Genomic DNA, 19,291 nt, shown 5'->3' with positions numbered 1-19,291 from the left:
ATCGACACGCGTCTTGTAAATATAGTCTACATTATCTGGGAACCTGTGGACCTTGGGCGTGCAGTGATGGTGACCGCTTTCATCTCATTTTTTTCCTGCCTTCTTTCTATTTTCTTCTTCCGCGGCACTTTTCAAGAAAATAAATCAGCGTTTCCGGACAAAACAAATCAAACCTAATTGAGCGCCTTGCTCGTCCTTCGCTCTTAAAGACGATAGTCTTTCTTGGGCTACTTAAACCCAGAAATTTTGGTCTGTCTGCCTGTCTGCGACTCGATTCAGCCACCCGGTCAAAGTAAAACAATTCCTGAGCAATAGTCTTATATAGTCACAGCTAAATCTACCCGTCTAAGTCCGGTGTAATGTTCATACTTGTCAGCATTGTTGAAGAAGAACAAGACATTACGCAAATATAAGACAAGAAATTAATACAGAAGTGATATTTGCAGTGTTCCTCTATAAAAAATCATACATGCTTGAATTTTGCGAAATAAAATACTTCATCAACTGCACCAAAAAATTCACTGCGCTGTCGCCTGCTGTTGCCCACGCCACTATAGCTTCTGGCGCCATTTTAAGAAATCAACCGCAAGAGTTACGAAAGGTTCCACTAGATAGGTTCCACGTTCTGCTTGCAACGCACGTGGAGTAGGGAAACGCGGTTCTATAAACGTTGAAGTAGGGCGCCTCGATTCACGCGCGTCTTCGCCGTACGGCAGCGTTAGCATCGAGACACCCGGTTTGGAGCAGTGGAACCCGGGAAATTTAAAATGATTTAAGCAAACCTTTGGCGTCTTTACCTTGGGAGAAGGGCGACGCAAGAGGAACAACATGAGAGGTGAGCGTGAAAGCGAAGGGAGGCATTTACTAGGCAAAAACCGATAAAGAATATCGTCTTTTGACGACATTTGCAACGAAAGGAGCAGATACGCGGCCAATTTTTTAGTCCTTGTCACTGTTGCTCGCGCTGTTCACAGTTCAAAAGGCAATCGAAGGCACCGAAAATATTCTTTGTAGTTTGATGCTTTTCCCTAAACACGTAGGCGCAAGATCACGCGTCGCGCGAGCGTCGGCGTCGTTCGGCGGCACTGCGTGGCCAGGCAGGAGACGAGAGTAACCGCATGAGACCGGGGCAGTCACGCGTCCGCCGCTGCGTCGATGTGCGTTGGTGGACACGTTTTTATGAACTCGGCCATCCTTTTAAAGTTATTTTGGACCGTTTATGAGCACTTATTTTCGATGGCTTAAATGCAGTAAACAGGACCCTAGATTTGCCATAAAAAATACACTTGCCTTACTTTATTCATTGCTACGAATGCTTGCGTGCCAATTTTGAAATGCTGCAAAACGTATTTCAAGTTATCACCGTCAATAATGAACAAAATAAGGAAAGTTGATAAACCAAAACGCAATTCGAACACTTAATTTTTTTTGTAGCTTAAAGGGACCCCGAAAAGCTTTGTGAAGGTGGCAATCAAATGCATTCAGGTGGTAGAACACATAACGGGGGATTTTTGAGCCAAGTGTGAGCCCCATACGTTGTACAGATAATTTGTAAACAATTTTTGAAGATCGCCTTTCTCAGCCGATGAGCGCGACGCCGCAGCGAGCCGACCGCGGCTGACGCAACGGCGACCGCGGGTGACGCAACGGCGATCGCTGCTGACGCAACGGCGAAGGCGCCCCCTTATTCGCCCAATCGCCGGCAAGGTCGGCCGCCGGCGGCGTCACTGCCATTGGCTTCCGGATGCTCTTCCTCCTTCCTGCGCGATCCCGAGGCAAAGGCGGCAAAGGCGGGTCCGCAGTGACTGACGCGAGCCTAGGCGCAGGAATGTAGCTAGCTGCTTTGAAGGAGGCAGAGAGGGAGGAGGAGTCGATCGGCAAGTGGGGAGAGGTGCATTTAATTGCTTCTGGTGCAGCTAATACTGAATGTAGACCAATAATTCCAACGGCATTGCATCGCTATATTGGTGCTACGTGACAATACAGGCCTTTTGTAACTTTTACAGAAGGCTTTTCTGGGTCCCTTTAACGCCCTACCTTGATGTTATGTACGGATGGCTTCATAAGCGGAAGCAAAACAAATTTTCGTGCTACCTAGCTACTGAGGTGAGAGTCGAAGGTCACTCGTAGATTAAAAGGCAAAGTACTCTAGAACCCTTTGTTTACCCTGTAAAAAAAAGCTGATCAAACCCTCACTGGAAAAAACAGCAGCAAGGTTTTGCCAAGATTTGAAGAATGGACTTTCAAAACAGAAGCCATCTCTCAACCTCTCACCCACGCCGGGGGGCGTGGCGGAGGTAAAAAATTCGGTGTACTAACTTTAAGTTAGGCTGCCAAAGAATATGGTCTGGTGTGTTTTGTTTTGGCCGTATATAAGAAATTTGAGCAGTGATAAAGCTTGTTTCTTACGCACCGATCTTGGAGGCGGGGCCAGTTATGCTAGTACTACAAGCAATGTAACCAAAGCTCTATTATTTGGGTCAAGAAAAGCTATCGCACATATTCCGGTCTCCCCTATGCAAGCCACGGTAGCCGCGAATGGAATAGAATGCGCCGCTGGAATCCTCGAGTTGATAACGCTTGCTCGTCCCTCACCGATCTTGCAGACAAGACCCGTCATGTTAATACTACAAGTGATGTAGCCAGAGATCCCTTATTTAACTCACAAAAGGCTACCGTAAATCCCAGATCTCCCCGATGAAAGTCAAAGCAAACCACGAAAGAAGGAGCGTTTCGAACAGAAATAGCTTGCAATTTGTCTCATTGCAGCTTAATGCCGCAGGTTAAAGAGAAATTGATTGTTTTCTGCTGAAAGGAACGACCCCAAACCACGAGACAGACAGAATACCCGTACGCTGCCGCCCCCTTTGCGATGCTTTTTCGCGCTGCGTCGACGCTGATATCTGGCGAGCATAGACATCGGCGTTGCTCGCGCGTCAGCTATCGTCGCCATGCATATGTGGCGACCCTCGCTCATGCGTGTAGATGCGGGACGACGTGGACGCCTGAAATCGCGGAAAGTACGCTGCATGTCGTTAGGCCTCAACTTTAAAAGACGCTGTCGTTGCCGAAATTTTCTTGGCCTATCCACGTAGTTTCATTGGGCGCGTAACGTAACGCCATGCTGTATTATTTATTTATTTATTTATTTATTTATTTATTTATTTACTCTCAAGGCACATGGCCATTCCAGAGAGGAGTAGGGGGTCAAACACTCTACAGGCAATGCAGCAGGAGTTTGGTTACACCTAAGAGACATATTTACATATTTGAAATATACACATCAACTAGAAGTATAAACAATAACATGAAAGGAAAAATGAGATGGTTCATAAAACCTTCTCCAAACTCGGGAACAACATAGCAGGATTCACACAAAACCGCGGAATTCACACAAAAACAGTATGAGAAAGAAAGAAAATTCAGGTAATATCGCCACTAATAGCCACCTTGAAATTGACTGGATTAATTATAGAAGCAATGCAGGTTAGGAGGTGGTTCCAGTCAGAGCTGGTTTTAGGAATGAATGATTTGAAATAATAGTTCGTCCGGCTGCTGGGTACGCCAACGTTGAACTGATTGTCGTTTCTTGTCGAATGATAAGTGGGAGGAAAAAGCATAGAATATTTGAGCGTTAAATTGGCGTGATATATTTTATGAAAAGGACAAAGTCGTGATATTTTCCAGCGAACAGACAGGTCAACTAGGTTAAGGGTAGACTTCATGAAAGTGACGCTAGCCGTACGAAAATAGATAATATGAAGCGTGCAGAACGATTCTGGATGGCTTCAATATCATGAAGTAGCTAGTTGAAATGCGGGTCCCAGATCGACGACGCATACTCGAGCTTTGGCCGAACTAAAGTTTTATACAAAACGAGTTTTATATCTGTTGAAGCAAGAGCAAAATTTCGCCGTAAAAAACAGAGGATTCGGTGAGTGTCACTTGTGATGTGTTCGATATGCGTTTGCCAAGAAAAGTTATCCGAGATGTACACGCGAAGATATTTGTAACATGACAGTTTGGTTAAGGCGCGTTCCCACTAGGCCGACACGACGGCGACGACGACGCGACGGCGACGCCGACGAGTCGCCAAACCATCGGCCAACTGCCGAGTTGACCGACCGCGCTGTCATACTACGCCGACGGCGACACAAACACGTCGGCCGATGGAAAGTCGCCGTAGTGTGACTGACTCGCCGACCGAAGACGCCAACAAAACCGGTCGTCCGACCGGTCGCCGGACGCGTCGTCGGGAATCGACCGAGAAGCGAAAACTGCTCCCCGACAACATTCGTGCCGCAATGAATGGGGCTCTATTTTGGTAGTTTCTGGAGTGTAATAAACTCAGTAACGTCCATGGAGCCCATACAACTCAACACTAGCGCTAATGCAATCCGTATTTTGGCGTTCGACGCTTCGGCCGTGCTCTTCGGCGACGCCGCTACCCCGGAGCTGCAACCTGCAAATGCGTGTGCGATCGGCTCGCCTGTAGAAAATGTAAGGTCAGTTACGTGCACAAGAAGAGTTACGTAGGGTGATTTGGGTAATAAGGCATCAATATTGGCCAAGGTTTTTCATGTGAAACGTAAAACCAAAGTACGGCAAGCACTATCGCCGCAGTGGGAAATCGCAGTCGCAGCCGTGTACACACAATATTGCGAGCGCTTTCGCGAAGCAGCGGAGTTGATGGCGATAAACTATTGTGGGGGCTTCGGGGAACCTTGCTGTGCAAGCGCTATTTAAGAAATTACAGTTTACCAGCCAGGAATTCTGTAAACCAGCTAGTAAACACCGACGTATGACACAGAAGGATGGGCCTTCATCTATTACCCAGGCTATTTCGCAGCGAAGCACCATTTGGGCAGTGGCTCGGTGCTCTCGCGCGTCGCGCCAGTGTGCTCTGGTTGGGGGTTCAATTCCCCGCGGGGTAAGTTTTCTTTTTTTTTTTTTTGTGCGTGTGTGTGTGTGTGAGCGGTTGTTTAGGGGGTATGGTGTGCGCATCCAATTTGGGAATCGCGTGATTTTGAGAAGCAACTACCTTTGCAATGAAATATTTCCTCCGAAACAGCGAGTGGCGTCTTGAGCAACAATTAATTTCCCTTTTCTTAATCGCACTGTGTTTCTAGAAAATGCGGTACCATGGTGCAAAGTAAGGCCTTCTCCATTAGAGGAGGTAAAATTTCTGCTGACGTACGCACTAATTTATATGCATATTTTACGTGCTACAGAGGTCTTTTCGCCGGGGGTTAACACCCATATTATTACTGCCGCGGCAGCAGCGCACAGCTCTTTTTTCTTTGTCCGTAATCCAACAAGTTGAGGAGTACATACAGTACAAGCAGCGCACACGCCAGTACGCACAAATAGCTTCAGTCGTGCTGCGGCGACACGATACTCCAAGTTTGACTAGAGAAAGAAAGAGATCCCCGGCGGAGAGGCGAGGCGGCGGAGTCGGCCGTCGCGGGGCCGTCGGTGCGGGACGTCGCGCGGCCGTCGGTGCGGTGTGACAAGCGCGTCGGCCGACATCGCGAAGACACCGACGCCTCGCCGATTTCTCGCCGACGCCGACGGTTGGGCAACGGTCGGCGTCGGCGCGGTGTGACATGGCCGCCGACAGCTCGCCGACACGGTGTTGGCCGACCAAATCGGCCGATGGTCGGGCTAGTGTGACCGCGCCTTTAGGGCTCGCGGTTGAGTATAGGAACCGTTACACGAATCGCCCACGGGGCGGGAACTGCGGCGTCGTACACTTCCTGGGGCGAAAACAGGCGTGCGCTTTGTTGCGTGAAGAACGCCCACCCTTATTCTCAGTGTGGGAGAAGTGGGAGGGGGATGGTGATCTGTTATGATAACGGCCGTGGGGAGTTTGATGGGCGGAACAACATATCTTCCACACTGAACCGTATGGACAGACAGCACGGTGTATTCAGGCAGAAAACAGCAAGAAAAAAAGGAACGTGCTTCTGTAACACCCATTGTTGAAAAAGGGCCCATCTCCCCGCGAGGGGAACTCGAGTAAATGCGTCGCATAGGGGGTGGGTGTATTGCGTTAACGTTTAGTATTTGGGGAGTTGGTGGTAGTGAATGCGTTGTATCAGCAGCTTCTTGACGTAGTTTGAATGAGTCAAGGATATAAGGCGCGTTCGTAGCCTCCCATTCTGTGTCGGCTTTGTGGCGCAGTGGGTAGAGCACCATGTACCTTGCGTTCCGCCCGCAGGGTCGTGGGGTCGAAACCAGGCGCCGGGAAGTATTATTTTTTTATATAGTGTAGGGGGAGGGGTGCGGACCTGTTGTTGAGAGCGAAGAGGGTAGCGTGATGCGGGAGAGGAGGAGTGGGGGAGAGGGCGCACCTGGAACGGCTGTTGCGGACGCCGAGGCACGCCGACAACGCCGGGTGACATCGTGAGGTAAAGAAATGCTCTGCATTTAAAAGTTGGTTCATACTGTAAAAACTCAGAGGCCGAAGAACAAAAGGCCAAGGAAACAAGGAAATAAAGCGACGACAAAGCGATTGTCCCGCCGTCCTTCCTTTGTCGTTGTGCTCTTCGCGCTCCAAGTTTTCTTAATGTGTTTTTCGATACCAATGAAGGTCACCTCAAATGGACGCAGGTTCGGTGTACTCGACGTTCTGAAGGTTCACCGCGGGCCACTGGGAACCCACTTCATTGGTCGACTTATATTTCTTGGGGACCAAAGGGGAAAAAATTGTTTCAATATTTACTCTCATTTCGAAGATTGGCGGGAAGGGGAAACGTACGGTTGCTGAGTGAAATTTATGGTGAGAGTAAATGGCGCCCATGCAGGCCTCAAAGCACGTAAGTACAGTCAAAACTCGATTTAACAAAACCCGATCTGACGAATTTCCCGATCGAAAGAACAAACTCGGATTCCCCCGCCGGTGCATATATGGCTCAATGCTTTTATGAACTCGAACTAACGAAGTAGATTCAGCTGCATTCCTGATTTATCGAAGTATTTTGAGAAACAGCCACATTAAAACAAAAGGAATTTCAAATGTTTTCTTTTTCAGAAAAACACACGAGGCATCTAGTTTCGTCTTTACGGGGCTCTAGCACATAAACTCAGAAGTGCGAGAAATCGTTCCCGATTTCTCGAACTGCTGAGAAACAAAGTTTCCGGCCACAAGAGGTGTGAAACGATGCCGACAAACCAAAACTTGCTGAAGCTATTGAGACCCACCAGGACAGGTGATGGACGCTAATGACTTGCCCTGGCGCTTTGATGGGGCTCACGAAGGAACGGAGAACGCTTTCAACGCGCTTGCGTGCCGCGATAAGTCTGTCCTCCCAATACTAACAAATCACATACACGTGGAAACCAGAGGTTTTTTGCCAGGAAATAAATTTGTTTCCCATGGAACCCCTAGCGTTTTATTGTTATTGTTTTCACCGTGGCCTTTAGTGCATTACTAAATTACCGGCAGGCGAGCGCCACGGCCGCCGCAATTACGATGTCGTGGTAGCTGCTGGGATGCGCCTCCTTTTGCACATCGAATTTATGGAGTCAACTGATTGTAAAATCATATTCCAGATTTTACGATGTTCTCTATTTAACGATATAATTTGCGGTTACCGGTGACTTCGTCAGATCGGGTTTTAACTGTATTCCAATTTGCGTAAACCCTGATTCACTTTAAAACATTTCCCTGAAAAGATTCTACTTGTCCGGTTTGTTTTAAGGGAGCCGTATACGCAGAGCCGGATATTATACCTATACTCCGGTTAGGCGGCTGTGTCCAAAGTAAACACGTATTGTTGCGTTAAAGCTTTCTTTTAATAGTGCCCGCTTCCGTTCCAATCAGAATGTAACGATAGGGCTTCTGTAAACCGGTAATAATACTTTGCGGTGTTCTTGTCTTAAAAAAATTGTGACATTCAGGTGTTTATGCCCTAGTTTGAGGACGAGTTTGACAACAATCACCCTGATGTCGTTCTCAATTTGCCCTGTAAAGGTAGATACAAAACCACAGAACGCCATACGAAGGCTAAGTTTTGCCCAGGAAGCCTGTCATCCTATATTCGTCATGTTATGTGCTCTTGCTAGCGCTGCAAGTTGCAGCAATAGCACACATGGATATTTCGGAAGCTGATGCACATAAGGCATAGAGTGAGCAAAATAAGAAGTTCGCGTATGCACTGGGCGATGTAGCCTTTTACTAACGAATAAATAGATCGATCTCGATAGGGGCCAGATTTATATCGGGTTTTAACAATGTTGTACCGTACCCAAACTTAAACTGCGCAGACTTACAAGACAAGGAAAGATAAACGGTACTTCCCTGTCCTAGCCGCTGCCTAGTTTCTCCCCACCAAATGAACAACGCCGTTTCGCAGGGGTGTTTTTCCTCTTAGTTGCGGCCCTTCTTTACGTGGAGGAAGCGACAGCGTTATCGTGAGAAAACAAGTGGCATTAAAATTTCGTACGGCCTCGGCCTCTCGCACCCAGCGCGCGCTGCGTCGTCACAGACGGACAGTGAGGTGGCCGCCACGGCCACAACTCGAGTCCCGCGAAGCATGGCCTTGGGCGGGTACCGCCCACCACTCGGGTCTGGGCTACATTCTTCTTTTCAATGCCGAGAACGCCAATTGTCGTGCCCCGTGCTGCCGCTCTATCATTTTTAATGGGTGCCCCCGGCCGTACCCAAGGTCGCCCAACGACTCGTAGTCCTCTGGCGTACACGCTTGACTATTATTTAGCTTTGAATTATCAGGAAGGGGATGTTTTGCCAACACCGCCTGCGGTCCAGCGCGTTAAGCACGTGCACTTTCACTTTGTGGCGACGAAAGGCAAATTAGCACCTCTCCTTAATTCACTCCGGGATAACGGGGGCTTGGGGCCAGTGCCCATTCTCTGCACTTGTTCCCCTCGGATTCTGGTCACTGTTTATCCTTTATCCTTTAGCCATTCTTGATTCTTGTTCAAATACGGCCTAAATAGTGGCGACGATATCGTCCACTAAGCCTTCGTAATATCACGGGTCATACTGGAGAAAAGTGCCCACCGGGTGAGAGTTTATGTCAGTGCGCTTTATGAATGAAGGGACACGCGCCGTGATGTTTGTATCGGATTATAATATTTTGGGATTTGATGGACGGTGGCGACACCTGAGGGCTAGGAGTTGTTTAAAAACATTTAGTATTTCGCCGGCACTACAACAATGGCCCGCGTGGTCGTAATAGAACCCCCTCTGCCTCTTTTATTTGAAAGGAGGGGGGAGGTGGGATAAGAAGCCAGTGCTACCGCTGAACCATAGCGGTAGACGACTTGCCCCGCAGAATCGCTTTAAAACTCTTCATTTTGAAAGTTATGGAAGAGCTCTCTTGGAGCAGCCCCTTAGTGGTCGACCCCGGTTCATTCGACCGCACAGAAGTCGTCCGCGTCATTTCACATTACCATAAGAGCGCGCATGGTATCCGTGCACCGCCACCAACTCGGAATGAATCTCACAGGCACTGTGGTGCTTCTACAGAACGACGCCTGTCCCATACCTCCGTTACGTTGGCTGCTTCTAGATGGAAATAAACTGCGACGCATTACGACGGTACGTCACTACATAACCGCCGAATGGTGTGATGTTGCTGCTTCCTTAACTTTGGTGTTGCTTCCTTACCTTTACGTTTTTTAATGCCCACCGCCTAAGGTCCGGAACTGGTATAGTAGAAGATTATGGGGCCACGATGCCCCTTAACCATCAAGCGCAGGGCATTCTTCACCCCTTGGCTGCCGCAAATAACAGCCTATGCTCTCCCGCCACGGCGATCACTCTCCCCAGCCCACCGCACACCCCATGAAGTTCAGTTGTAGATGAGCGCTTTGTCGTGACATTCTCCCATTCGCCTATTGTGTCGCTTCTCTGGTGCAGGCAGCGTGTAAGGTGCTTATTAATTTGCCACGTGAGCAGGAAACACTTTTCTCGTGCCGGCTTGGAACGATGGAGGGCTTATTTGTCGCCGGTGATGTAAGTTAAAATTCATGTGTCCACCTGGCCTCTCTGTTACGCACGTGCGGTTTGCAGCTGTTTAATGGGAGTCGACTGCGCGAAATCCTGTCCAGGAAATGGGAAGATAGCTAAGACCGTGGTTACAACTCTTCATTGTGGCACGAATACAAGTTCTCTCACGAGGAAAAGTTCCTTTGAGAGACTCTGACACGCGGGTCACGGTCCCTGGTGTTGACAGTTCTCGCTCATTCGTTCGATATTTAACATGCAAGGTTTCTATATAGGAATTAACTGTGTGGTCTATATCTTTGCTACCCGTCGTATCATTTATTCACATTCACTGCGACCTTAATTTTTCACGGTTCGGTGCGGTATGCATCCATGCTTTAGAGGGCGCCTCAACCGACCTTTTCGTCACATATAGCCCCTATAGGCACCTTATGCACCACGCCATATGTGAAGTTTCTCCATTTGCCATGAAAGCATTCTCACGCTGACTTTTCTCAATGCGGATAACAGCAAAGAACATATAACATTATGCAGCTTGCTCAAAAATCTTCACTGCTTTTGAAGGATCGTAAATTTTAGATTGGCTCTGATATACTTCACTTAAAACTGCGACGTTTCAACGCTACTGGACAATAAAAGCCGTGCACAGACTGTATAGTTGAGCAATATAGTTCATTATGTTATTTTTACTAGCCTCGTCGTATTCTTAAATCCAAACCGCGTTTAGCATTTCAGGACGCAATGTTATTTAAATCTACAACAGCGCGCACTTTTTTTTTTCGCTTTTTTTGTACAAGGGGCTTCACAAAAAAAGACCAGCGACGGGGAAACAGTTTGTGGCAGATCAAGAAAGGTGTTGTGTGATGTCAGCTCAGTTGCGCGCAGTTCTGAATGACGTTGACACTAACTACTGTCCGGTCGTTAATTGCAGAGGGGGACAACACAACCCCTTTGTGGTGACTTTACGCAAACGTCAAACACGAAGGCGGCAAGGGTAATAATGGTGATTTAATTTGTCTTTTGGCCCATGTAGGCGTGTGGAAGGGTCACAAGAGTCTAGATGCACTCGTGCGCATCCGTCTCGAGTGTGCAAATAAGAACTGCCTCTAGGTATAGTAACTGGTCGGCGCTCCACTTTCGGGGTTACCTCTTATTAAGCACAGACACAGCCGAGAGTGCCGGCCCTGACAGCATTCCCAAACTGTTTTTGAAAAGGTACTCTGAATGGTCCTCCCACTATAGAGCCGTTATTTTCAGAATATTGCTTGAGTCAGCATCTGTCCCTGGGATGTGGAAAAGAGCCAATGTGGTCCCGGTGTTTAAAGCTGGCAACAAGCAATTAATTTCAAATTACAGCCCAATTTCATTATTACCTACATGCTGTAAGCTATTATAGCATATTATCCACAAGCACTTTGTCCAGTACCTAATGAAAACGATGTGCTAACACGGCATCAGCACGGGTTTCCGCGCAGGATATTCTACCGTCCCGCAACTACTTGAGTTCACACACGACATTGCTTTAGAACTTAACAAAATGGGTCAAATTGATGCGATATTCATTCAATACTCTAAAGCGTTCGATAAGGTCTGAAAACTTCTGCACAAATTACGAACACTTCTGGAAACAGCCCATTGCTCTCATGGTTAGAAGATTATTTGCACTCAAGATCACCGTTCGTTACATTTAAAAGCAGGCGGAAATCCTGAGTGCACGTTTCATCATGCGTGCCACAAGGTTCGGTTCTTGGGCCGTAATATTTATTATTTACATTAATGACGTCGTATATTAATGACATGCGCACGCATTGGTGCCTTTGACCCGCACCTGCAACGTCCCCTTCCACTAGGCCTCCCATGGTCTGACGCAACTCTTCTTTGCCGTCTCTGGCTGGGGGTGGCATTCACAAATGCTTACTCGTACTTAATAGGAATGACAGCAAGAGCGGAGTGCGAAACGTGCGGCACATCGGAGACGATACGCCATGTTTTATGCGAGTGCCCACGCTACTCGGCTGAAAGAAAAAAGCTGTCGTCAGCGCTGAGGAACCTGGACTCTCGGCAGCCATTTTCGGAGGAGAAGATTCTGTGCGACTGGCCTTCTCAGTGATCCGCTCAGAAGGCGACTAAGGAACTATTACGTTTTCTACGGGCGACGAACTTTAACACTAGGCTATAGGCTGAGAGCCTCCAGTGTCAATCACTGTCAGCGCCTCAGTGCTGGGCATACGTGTCTGGTCCAACTTATCCTCTTTTTTTCCTCTCTCTTTTTTGCCCATTTCCCCTTTCCCACGTGCAGGATAGCAAACTAGGCTCTAGCCAGGTGAACTTTCCTGACTTTCTTCTACATTCTTCCTTCCTTCCTTAATGACGTCGTTAAAATTACTTGTGGCACGCCTGTTAAATTGAGGTTGTATGCGCATGACTGTCGTTGCAATGTCACAAACGTTCAAGATCAGCGGTGTCTGAATGATGTGGTCTCCAAGTTTTGCGCATGGAGCACGGACTGGAAAGTGGAGATTATATTTAACAAAAAAGTTGCGATGACTTTCCCTAACAAAAAACAGCCTTGTCATTTCTCTTACGCTTACGCAGGACAACAATTAACTAATGTCAATGAGTTTGAATATCTCGGCGTCCCTTTAACAGCAACCCTGAAATGGCGCAAACACATAGACCTTACCTGTGTGAAGGCGCTCCGAAAGCTTGCCTACTTAAAACGCACTCTCAAAAATTCTACTACACCTTGTGGCATAACTGCCTACTACACCCTATTCCGGCCTGTACTTGAGTACACTTCAGTTGTACGGTCGCCTTACTTTAAATGCGATATTGCTAAGATTGAATCTGATCAAGACAAGGCAATTACGTTTATTTTCCGTCGCTATGACCGCAACTTTTCGTCTACATTTCATGCTGAGCAACTGTCACTTCGGCCTTATCTCACCTGCGTCAGTGTGACAGAATTGCTTTGATGCACGAGATTGTACATGTTTCCATTTATTTAGCCACACCAATTTTTTCCGTAGATTGCTCGCGGCGCGAAACAAGACGCACTATTCCATTGAATATTATCCCCTTTAGAGCGCACTTGGAATATTTTATTATTCTTTTTTTTTTCAAACAATTGAACGATGGAACAATCTAGAGCCAGCCCTCCAACGTTTGCCCGCTGAAGTGTTTCTGAAAGACTTGCTTGCACCTGTTCCATGATATTATGAATTTTATGTGGTTTTTATGTGTATATGTGTGACGTAATATTTTTGTTCATGTGTACATTTTACACTCTTTATAACTAGTATCTGTCGTGTATATGTGTGCAATGTAACTCTTCCACTCCGGCTATGTCTCGCGGTGAGACATCAGAATTTGTAAATAAATAAATAAATAAATAAATAAATAAATAAATAAATAAATAAATAAATAAATAAATAAATAAATAAATAAATAAATAAATAAATAAATAAATAAATAAATAAATAAATAAATAAATTGACATTGGACAGGGAAGTGGACAGCTTCCGTCAGAGGACAGACTGTCGATCCATCAATTCGCGTGCTTGCGAAGTCAACACAACCACTCGAAGAAGCATTCTCCGGGTGTAAATGAACATAATGCGTTTTCATTGACAACTAGAGAAAATTTATTTTTTCGGCGGTAAGTTGTGAACAAATTTTAAAGTAGCCTTTTTTCCTCTTCCTGATTGTCTATATAGTAAGGAAAAATATTACGAAGGAACGGCGCCTGTCCTATTTCTGCTCAAGATGCCCTATACAGCGCGAGCAAAAACTTGAGCACAGAAGCAAAAATGCTCTCATTCACTTATGTATTAGACGCAGCTCACACAACTAAAGAGGGTACATTGATAGGTTAGTTTTGGCTGCTATTGCCTTGTCTGCAAAGCGCAGGACTGTCTCACTAAACCAGGGCGCGTTTGACACCGGGTGCTTGTTTTCTTTTTTCAGCCATTTGTTTTTTGTTACATCATGGTATGCTCCTGTGTGAGAGAGTGACTGTCGGACCCTACAGTGGTGACAGCATCACCAGCGCCGTCGCTATGCTAACGAGGGGAGTGTGGGCTGCTGGATCGATACGGAGAGAGCGCAATTGCTATATGTTAGTGCGGAAGGACTCAACTGTGGAATTACAACTGTGGAACTCAACACCATAGAATCGATTGCGAATGCTCTTTTAAATATATTCGAAACGTCAGCGAATGTGGCTGACACAAAGATACCAAAGGACGCGCAGTAACCGCACGAACTACCGCGACCCGAATACTTGGTCGACAGTACCTCGGATTATCGTGCGTAGTAACAAAAGCCCAACGGAAACGTTGAGGAGCAAAGAGGGTGCAGGAATGGGACGTTACAGATGGGTACGGTACGGCTACCGCCATCATATCGTCGAATTATCATGGATCCGCGAGGTATTTTTTCAATGCCAGTTTTTTTAACACGAAAGTGTTTTATTCCGGGATTCACGAAGATTACACTTGCGTCATATCCGTCATGGAAGTGACGCCAGCACAACGGAGCAAGCAGCCTGTAAAGGGTGCAGCCTTGCGCACGGGGTCTTCTTGCGGGGAAAGAACCTTTAGTACTAAAGAGTACGTTACACTTCGGGTTGTTCGTGTTCGAGTTTTATATTTTAACAAGAAAGTGTTTTATGCCGGGATACAGAAAGATTTCACTGACGTCATACCCGTCACGAAAATGACGCCAGTACACCTTTGCCGAAGCGACCCGCCAGCAGGACGTCGCTCGCCAAGCACACCCACAATACAGCCGCCTACCAGAAATATATGCTCAGCTGCAGATTTCGCTGCACATTTCACTTTCGTGTTTTACCGATTCCTATGACAGAGGAATCAACCACATTTTGTGTTTTTGTTAAATGCAGTGGCATTTAACAAAAAAAAATATTTTTATAAGCTTTGACATCAGTTAAAAAAACACGCGCAATAAGCACTGGCGTAAACTGTTCGTGCTTTACACACTGATGCTACGCCAATACGATGAGATATGCCTCATATTATGGAACGCTATGGATTACTTAGGCCACGTGGCAATCTTTAACGTTCTCCAAAATCCCATACTACCATAGAAGAATGCAACGCGGCTAAAAAAACCCAAACCACAAAACCGAAGATTTTGCTTTCCTTAAGTAAAATATTGGCATGGACCCGCTGACGGTGACTAAACCTTTGCGATTAAGGCTGTTCAAAATTCAAATATTGTCTGTCACTGTTTTTCTTTCGTGTTAAATAAACGAGAGCATGCATTACAAGCGCTAAAATTATGCTTTTGTGGTCGCCTTCGATGAGTCGTTCAAAATACAGCTGGGCTGTTTTCTTTTTGCGCCTATACCGGAAAACCAGAGACTGTGACCATGTAAGTAATCAGAGCCAGTTACTTTACACTAGTATTGGACGCAGCAAAGAAGCGCTGGCGCTTCTATTATATGACAGCTATCGCATGCAGTTGTGCAGCATCAGCGTACAGAGTTGAGTCTCCTTTTTGTGTTTCATCATAGAGGAGCACTTTGCATAGTGACTGGTTTTCTGTAATTCACGCTGACTGCACTCAGCCTGGTCCAAATATAGTCAACGCGGTTTGAAGGGAGCCTGTTTTCTCAGTAATCGTTGTTTCTTGTGTGATACGGGCGCATAAAATAAAGGCGCAGGATAGATTAAAGTCACGTATACGACTGTCAGTTGCTGGCTTGACAACGACGCTCGCATATTTTAGTAAAACTGCAACTTTGTTACACTTTGCCCAATCTTCATTGGCTAATACACAACTGTAATCCATACAGCATGCGAAAAGGCTCACTTCGATTCAGTCAAATCCAAGATAATTCGCCAAAAACGACAGGAATTTTCTTGGGCTGTCACTGGCGCCATGAAAAAAAAATTGCATAAAGCAAACTTCCTTTCGGTCGAAAGTACTCTAAGAATACTCGCCCTTTTACATTTTTTTATTCTGCTCTGTGATTCCGGAACACGTGTTGGCCATGAAGTTTGTGCTGGCTTGGCTAGTGCTGGTTCTTAAACATGGCTTTCAGTGGAAAGGTTTAGTCAAATGAGAAAGAAGTTACCTAAACAGTTGCAATTTGCGAGCCTAATTAAAGCCAGCTCCAGTCCAGAAACCACACTTCAGGGAACTTAGGCGAGAGGCAGTTTGAGGTCAGCAAAACGCCTATGTTGAGGCCCTTTCTCTAGTGTTAATCGCAAGACAATGGTAAGTCTTCTAACTACCTGAGGCATGTAAGGTCACCTCTCAATTACACGAAAGTCAAGGGCGTATATTGAGGTGCGGGAAATGAAAAGGAAAGGTAAAATTCAGATACCGCGGCGGCGGTTTTTTTTTCTTCACTCAGATTGCCTACGCACTCATGTCTTCGTGTCACGCTAGCACAGGCAAGTTTTCGCCAGTTACACCACGTATTTCTTTAAAGGTCACTAAAACACTACTTAAGGCTATTTTTAGTATCTGAAATGCTTTTAAGACGTAGTCAAGGAGTGTGTTCTCGCCTTAGGATCAAGTGGCGACGAAATTTTCGAACTAAATGTTACTTATCTACTCACACGGGATAGCTTGGAAACTTGCTAAAACGATTCTGTTTGTTTCAAAAAATTTTAGAGTGCAGTCATTCTCGTTGTGCTTATTTGACCCCACGGCAGCAGTATGAGTGCTACTGATCACAAAATATAGCTCTAATGGTAACGGGGACCAACAATTGCGCTTCGTTTGTCCCACTTTGTGTGTTGAGTTTTAGTGCTATATTTTGTGAGCCTCTATCATCATCACCATCACCATCATCATCATCATCATCATCTTTATTTCAACGTGCCCACCAACAACAGCCAATGGCCTTAAGCGGTGGTGCACAGGATGAAACACAAAATTTGGTGCAAACACAAACAACTAGCACCAACTAGCCCAACAGCACATTTTACTGGGGTGCTACCGCCTGGGTTCCCTTCAGAACAATAAAGGTACTCCATAGGCTGCCTGAAAGCAGTACAAAAAAATCCAAAGCAGATAATAAAAAATGTGTCCGTATCTGCTATGGCGTCGAGTTTCTGCTGACCATTAGTACAACCTTCAAACTTCATCCTGGCACTAAAGAGAGTAAGCGTGATATCAGCCACACTGCATGGCCCCTCCAAGGCGCCAAAAAAAATACCAAACCCAGTTCCACCCCGTGGGAAATCCGAAAACCGCGGAGCTGTGGTTATCTTGCGTCGGCTCGAACGGGCACTCACCCGAGAACGGCAGCGCCGTCGCCGCGCAAATTCTATTGTTCGTGCAAAGGAACCGGCAGCTAATCAGCGGCAGGAGGCTCCTCCCCACTCCATCCTCCAGCAGGAAGGAGAGGAAACCGCCCCTGCGAGACCACTGCGCGCTCTATCGGGGAGGGGGGGGTTCTGGGAACCGGTTTCTGCGAGGCCGCCGGTGGGTCTGAAAACCTGCTGCTAGCCCCTGCGTGACGCAGGACCCTCAGCAGACCGACGAAAATTCTCCACCTACTACAACAGATCCGTGTTAAAAACGCAAGCAATCTGTGATCTCCGCGTGCACGGAACGGGCCGCGCGCAAGGTGAGCTTTTGGGTTCATCACAACGGTTTCGCGACTAAGGCCTGAAACCTCCTAAGTTGAGGACAAAATGTTTTTTGCATGTATACGTGAGGGTTCTTCGTTGGCAATATGCCCGGGGACGCGGGTTCGATTCCCGGCCGCGGCGGCCGCTTATATGATGTAGGTGAAAAGGGAAGACGCCCGTGTGTTCGAGATTTCGGTGCACGTTAACGATCCCCAGGTGGTCCAAATTATTCCGGAGCCACCCCTAACGACGTGCCTCATCGCCTGTGAAGCATCGGCGCGTTAAACCCCACAATCAATCAATCAATCTTTGTTGACAATATGTGAAGAAAAGATGTTTGTACTTGCTTCCAGAGAAGTGGAAACAATCGAGCCTAGCTCGGGGGGGGGGGGGGGGCAGTGAAGCTTGCTGTCTGAAAACATCACCTTTGTGGGGTGGGCCTAAAAAGCTCTTCAAAGGTATGAAAGCCGTATAATGCATTTTTCTCTGAGCTTGAGAGACAATGCTCGAGAGAAAATGCGCCAGTCACGCTTTTGTTTAATTACATGATCAGGGGTTTTCGTTTATTGCACGCTCCTAAATTTAGGCACGAGCAGCCTTGTTAGCTTGCTTTGAAATGTGTTCGTGCCGGTTATGCGATAACATGCGCATATGTGCAATCTTGAAAAAGGTTGTTTTCCATGAAATTGCTTGTTTTCTACAATAAAATTTTAGGTGATATTCTGCCGTCGTCCTCTATTTTTTCGTTTCTTTGTATTCGTCTAAAGCTGCTCAGTTTCGCCACCATGTCTCTACGTATGGTTTCGGATCAGTCGGCTATTCAATCTAATCCACGCAGTGGCGCAATGCCACAGCGTCTCCGCGTCGGGTGTCACAGACGGACCCCGGCGGGCATGTTTGTGGTGGGAATTGCAGTTGTCGTTCTAAGCAGTTTTTTCTTTGTTTCCCTTGATAGCATTTAGTCCTCTTTTTATTTTGTGCTTTTTTTGCTGAACACCAGTTGGCAACACGCTCGAGACAATGGGTGGGATGGCCAGACGCACTAGGTTAGCATGCTTGGTTCACGAGGGTGCTGGTTTGGGCCTGTTGGTCGAACATGACAAAGCGCTAGGACAACGGGACAAGCGAGTCGATACACTCAAGGCGCTACTTCCACAAGTTTTATAAAATTGTATTATGACGTGGGCCAGTGTTCATATATATATATATATATATATATATATATATATATATATATATATATATATATATATATATATATATATATATATATATATATATATATATTAAAAACATTAAAAACAAAACGATTAAAAACAAAAACAGTGGATTACTGACGTTTCGACTGGAGGACCAGTCTTAATCTTTTACTGCTTATATATATAGACAGAAAATAAGGGTTGGCAGTCAAGAAAACCTCGGAAAGCAAGGGGGAGGATGTGGTAGGTCACTGAAACAGATAAAGAATTTGGAAAGAAAGAAAGTGGTGAAAAAATGCCCGCCAGGTGGGAACCGAACCCACGACCTCCAGAATACCGATCTGGTGCGATAACCACTACGCTACCGGCGGGGCGATTTCCCCCTCCCGTTTCTGGGGTATTTATGTCAATGTAATGTTTTCCAGTGCTTGGGGGTGGTAGCCAGCGCCACTCCGACTTCTCGGGGTGGAGGGGACCTTCTCTTTTATATATATATATATATATATATA

The 19,291-nt window shown here is 46.5% G+C and overlaps 1 protein-coding gene across 1 annotated transcript in view; it reads right to left on the bottom strand.

The window, feature by feature from the left end:
* Positions 1 to 19,291, bottom strand: part of LOC144172663 (cytochrome P450 4V2-like) — a 60,747-nt gene that overhangs the window by 29,645 nt on the left and 11,811 nt on the right. The window lies entirely within an intron of this gene.

The sequence above is a fragment of the Haemaphysalis longicornis genome, unplaced genomic scaffold, assembly GCF_048455015.1.
Source record: "Haemaphysalis longicornis isolate Haplotype H1 unplaced genomic scaffold, Haemaphysalis longicornis Haplotype H1 scaffold_25, whole genome shotgun sequence".
NCBI classification, from domain to species: Eukaryota; Metazoa; Arthropoda; class Arachnida; order Ixodida; family Ixodidae; genus Haemaphysalis; species Haemaphysalis longicornis.
Note: the sequence above shows the minus strand (reverse complement) of the source record. Positions and strands in the feature narration are given on the sequence as shown.